This window comes from Tetrao urogallus (assembly GCF_951394365.1).
Source record: "Tetrao urogallus genome assembly, chromosome: 4".
Taxonomy (NCBI): Eukaryota; Metazoa; Chordata; class Aves; order Galliformes; family Phasianidae; genus Tetrao; species Tetrao urogallus.
The window spans coordinates 63,668,420-63,674,419 of NC_136817.1; positions in this window are offsets into that span (position 1 = coordinate 63,668,420).

Consider the following 6,000-nt stretch of genomic DNA (forward strand, 5'->3'; position numbering starts at 1 on the left):
GATGATTCAGGCTACAGCAAGGAGAGGAGGAGAAAGTGCTTCTACCCCAGACAACAGATTGTCCTGATGTGCGCCCATTTATCTCTGATCTGTAGGGACCTGAGTTGCAGGAGAATGAAGCTGAGACACTGGTTGCCTTCCGGGGTTCAGCAGCTCCTGGATATATTGCAAGACAACTCTTGATGGAGGTTGTAGAAACTGATGACACATCATAGAATCACAGAATCATTAAGATTGGAAAAGACCACTAAGGTCATCCAGTCCAATCACCAAACCATCCCCATCATGCCCACTAATCTACGCCCCTCACTGCCACAGCTCCATGGTTCTTGGGCACCTTCAGGGATGGTGACTCTACCACCTCCCTGGGTAGCCTGTCCAATGCCTCAGCACTCATTCTGAGAAAATAAAAAAATGATATTATGAATGATTAAGGGAGAAATAGCAAGAATAACAGAAAATATTATTTTTCCATGATAAATCCATAGCGTGCCAGCACTTTTGTCAATGGATACTGTCAAAAGTCTGGACAACTGTCTGTACAAAGAGCAATTTGATTAAATCTCTTTATCTAGAATAAGAAAACATGGATATAGGTTATAGAATCAAGAGTGTGATGAAGAAGGCATGAAGGGAGAACCTGTTCATCATCCATCCACCAAAGGGGACCACATAGAATCATCAAGGTTGGAAAATACCTCTAAGATAATCTAGTCCAACCGTTCACCTACCACCAATATTTCCCAACTAAATGATGTCCCTTTGAACAATACCTAAACATGGAATCAGGCAGACCACACTGGTAGCAGACTGAGGTGGTTGTCCTTCACGTAGTAATAAATCTCTGGAGTTTCTTGCCAGAAGACACAGGGTGCCGAGGTATTACATGGGCTCAAGTTCATTGGTCGATTCTTTACCAGGCAGCACCACAGAAGAGAAATTTATTGCAGACTGTTAGATGCCAGAAGACAAACTGGATTCAGGAACCACAAGTCACTGGGTGCTTGGAAAGTGTTTGGAGGAACATACTGCTGTATTCTCACCTCTTCTTTTACTTTTTCCCAATCATATGTTGCCCAATCCAGTATATTCTGCCAGATTGATCTTTGGTCTGACCAGTAGCACAGTCCTTGCATCAGATCACAAATATTTATGGAATCATTTGTGCAGAGTGCATTCATACCTCTTGTTCCTATTACACCTCTGCCTAAACTTCAGTTTGTTTGCTTTTTAAAAAATTTTTAATCATTAAAAACAAAAGAAATTTCTAGTCCTGTTGGGTGTACGTATAATCCCAGATACAAAGAAATAAGGAAACTGAGATAATCTCTTGTGTTTCAGAAAAACAGGTGTCTGGTGAATGAAGTCGACCTGGTAGAGAACATGGTAAAAAAACATTCTGTATGAATGTTCTATATGTACACAAAAGTACACCAGCAAGTCTGCCAAAGACAGTGTTTCCAGAAGTTTACAGGGCATCAGCCTGGTGTTTAAATAAAATCTGTAGCAGTAATTCTGTGAATTCTTCCAAGGACCATGTGATGCCTGGACTGCATATGACCATGTTGTCTAGGAGCTAAGGACTGGCAGAAGTATTGAGAAGAGTGCACATTTTAAAGTCTAAACAGAAATTCTTCTGAAGTTTTTTCATGAGATTATGTAATGTGTTTTAGGTCTGTGAGACCAGCTCTTCATGCAGCATGGAGCAGTATGAGCTGGAGCCTCTTCTGGCTGATCATCAGGGTGAAGCTAACCACTGTGTTGTTACTTGGAAATTGGCCAGGTTTGCAGCTGAAGCATCAACACAAGCTGTCTGTGAGCAAGCATCAGCACCAATCTCTGAGATTAGAAAGAAAGCTGAATATCAAATTTCATCACAAATGCATACATGCTGCTCACCTGGATCTTCCTACAGACAGAAGGAAGCACTTCCAGGGAATGACTGATTTCACTTGTCTTCAACAGTTGTTTTGAAATGGGCACAGAGACACTTCAGAGAACACGTTTAGACTAGACTCCCACTTACAGATGATTAAAATTAGATGAGATCCATTCCTTATGAGGGTTCTTGAATTTTAGTTCTTCCCTCAGATCTTTTGTGGACAGCTCAATCTCCCACAAGGTTTCCTTTCTATATGGGTTAAGGAAAAAAATTCACTGTTCTTACTTAGTGGAGACTCAAGCAGGTAAGGATTTGTACTAATTCAAATTTCAATGAAACTTTAAATGAAGTGCCTAAAACCTGGCAGTAATAAAATGATGCCAGATGCTATTTCACAAACTACGAGGCATTGTACATAATAGAGCTTATTTTTCAGAAGTTCTTCTTAATTATTGTTATTGTATTATTCAGTTTTTGTTCTGATGAGATTCAAGGGGAAAATTTAATGGAAACTCCAACATTGTCACAGATGCTAAATCTGAAAAAGAAGTAGCTGTAACCGTGAGGGATTTGCTAACTACTGCCCTGATCCCACCATGCAGTGTGCATAATATTTGTTTGCTTGAATATTCCCATTAATCTCAGAAGCATCACAGTGTCACAACAGCTTTCAGAAACATGGCAGGCATTGGATGCATTCAGCTGCTAATTCTGCAAAGGTCAATCAGGACAGGTCTTCTGATGGAGACTTTCTCCAGTATTGGATTTCGGTAGGGATATTTTTTCAGGAACGTGTTCTTACATGCATTCACCAGCTACAAGACTACATTTAAACTCTTAGCAAACGATAAAGCTAATGGATAGTGTGATTTTTAATTAACATTTGGAAAGCATTTTGAACTATTTCTCATGACAGATATGCAATCTAGGGAGGAGAGTATAGGATAAAGGCTGAATTTTATTTCCATTTACTGTGTTTACTATGTTTAATGAGACACTTTGGTCTCTTGAAACAAGTGGATGAGAAAATGAATCCCCAAACAATGGAATTCCAGTAATCACCAACAGAATATGCTAATTTTCTGATAGATGTACAAAGTACCCGCATTTTGTTTATTGCCCCCTTGTAGAAACTGGTCCTGCATGTCTGGAGTAAATCATTTGTATTTTCAAACGTAACAAGCTAAAAAGGCAATGTGTTGGACTTTCTTTTTTTTTTAAGTTTCTGTTGTACATGTGCAGATGTATAAACTTTGCAGCTCTTGCAGGGGTGTAGCTGAGGACAGAATGTTACCCTTTGAGTTTGGGTGGTTTTTAAAAACCCCACAACATGCCTCCTAGAGTCAAAAGTCAGTGGTTGGATGACTGGTTTGAATTAGGACAATGAGCAAAGACAAACGAAACATAATCCTGCACGTCTGTACATTCTGGAGGCTCTCCTCTTCATTTGGTGTTAGTACTGAACCAAAAGTATTTAGAGAGGCAATATTATCGAACACAACAAATAGGAAGCAAAGCATAATTTTTGTTAGGGGTAAGTCATCCCTTAGGCAGAAGCATTCCATCGGTCTTACTGCATTTCACTGCACTGAATTATGGTTAATTTGTGGTCGGAAAAAATAGAGGCACTGTGGTTACTGAAAATTATATACTGTGTTTCCATGTGTTGTAAATATAAGCTCTTTTTTTCTCAAATTTTACAAACAAAAATCCATCTGAATGCTTTGTTCACGCTCTTTTCAGCATCCACAGTAACTATGCTATTTCGTTGTCCATTTAGGAAATATTTCTCTAGTGGGAAGATGAAAATCAGTGCAGTTAAAAAATTGGCAGCTATGAATTCACTGTGTTCTTGTGTCCAGATCTACACAATGGTAACAATATTTGCTCCGTGATGGTATAACTAGGAAAAGAAAATTCATGTTCTAAGCAATATCAACAACTAGATGTTCAGAAAAAAATGCCAATGCAAATGTTGGATTTTCCCATTATTTGATATTTTAACTCAGCACTGTAGCTTTTCCGGGGCACATGTGCCAAACATTACAGGCCTGAGGTAAAAATTGCTTGTTAAATTTTGTTTCTTAGGAGGTCAGACTAAATGATCAAAATGATCATTTTGACCTAGGATTTTTAGCTTAGGGACTTTATTTGGAACATGTCTTCCGGGCCTCGATCATAGGAACCTTTCAGCAGAAATATGTAATTTTGATGATGTTCTATGCACATTCATCTTTCAATAGATTACATTTTTCTGCCAATCACTGGGCCTCAAAAATCGCCTACTGTTTATCTAAGAGAGTCAATTGGGTAATGAAAGGTTGTCTCTTATTACTGGTACAGCGTTTCTAAAAGATGAAAGCTTCATTCACCAAGGGGGTGATGTGGCTTTTGCTGTGCTGAGGACCTCTGAACCCAAACACTTATATTTCTGGGGACAAAACCAAGAAGAAATTCCAATAGCTTGGTGGTACAGAGGTCCTCTGTGAATATAGGGGCAGTAATGGAGGATTTTGTACTGCTGAATGACTGACTGCAGGCCTAAAATGAGCCCTCAAAACAACAGCAAATCTGAATCTGCCTCTTCCTGCCATGGCTGAATGGTGGCAAATCTGCACATCTGGTGGCTTTTTCGAGTAAAATATCTCTGTTTCCAAAAGTGACCTTGGAGCAGAGATTTTGGACATCATAAGCCTTTCCTTCTGCAACCGTGTTGCCCAGTTGTGTGCAGTGTTTTGTTCCCCAGGACTGCAATCAGTGCATCAGTTTGCCGTGGGGAGTGCACCCATATTATATTGATAGATCTTAGTTATGTACTGATGGCAATGACTACTACTTGTTCAGCCAGGGCTCAAAACAATGGAAAAATCTCATGATAAGCTCTCTAAACGAGGCAGCAATTTTGCACACACAAGTAGTTTTGGAAACTTCAGATAAGCTTCCAAAGGTTTATATCCAGGTCCAAACAAAACCCAAACGATAAAATTATGGGGCTTGTGCATCACTAACACACACTCCTATATTTACTTCCATTGAGAAATACTAAACATTTTATGGATTTTTGCATGCCCCAGTTAGTTCTCTATACCAGCTGGAATTGCTATAGTCTGCCTTTGCAGCTATATAGACATCAATAAAGATGAATAAAGCTGGGCAGTCAGATTCTAATTTATGCTGATCATGTTGGATGGCTCAGGGCACTTCAGCACACATGCTTAGCCAGTGACCTTTCACACTCGCCTTATAGATCAAAGCACTTTATTCGTCCACTTCCAAGAAAATCACAAAGACAAAATTCCCATTCAGCACTCCTTTATTAATCTACAAAGGGCCAAATCCTGACGGCTTTAATCTGCTCCTACTCATCACTGCCATGATTTAAGGAGCAGAGCATTGCCTTCAGAGGGCTGGGCCCAAAATCAATATGCAGAAAGGCCAAATTCTCTGTGGCTATAAAAGCAGACAGGACCACTGCATTCAGAAGAATTCTCACTGTCTCTCACCATATTCCCTTGCAGCCAAGCCCTTTGTCTGTGAATCTGACAAATTCTCAGGAAAAGTTAAATTCCCCTGATGTATTTTTCACTTTGTATTTTTCAGCAGAATGCTTGTTTCTCTTCTTGCAGATACTTGCTGTGCCAGGCTTGATTGCTTTGGGCAACTCTCACTGGATGGCTCTTGGAAAGGTGCACAGGACAAGAAGGCTCCCTGGGCTTTATAGAATCCAATTGCATAATACCTTATCTAAGTTTTTGATTATGCAGATTTACTCAAACTAAGTGCATTCAGACAATTTCTGTGAGTGTTCATGCAAAAAGATCTGTTCTGTAATACATTGTTGCAATCTGTTCGAGTTTCTGAGTCTTGTTCTCAGTCTGTAACAGGCAATCTCCCCTATAAGTCGCTTTCAATTCACAACCGTGTCAATGAAAGGAGAACTAGGGCACCCGATACACACACATGAGAATAAAAAGCATCCTTAGCAACTGTGGATTCATCAGAATTTCAGTTTTCCTCCTACTGATTAATTTCCATACTTCTTAAAAGACAAACTTCTGTTCACTCCTTATGGTTTATGTTTGCTTGTGTTTGATATTATTTAAATGCACGTAAAATAT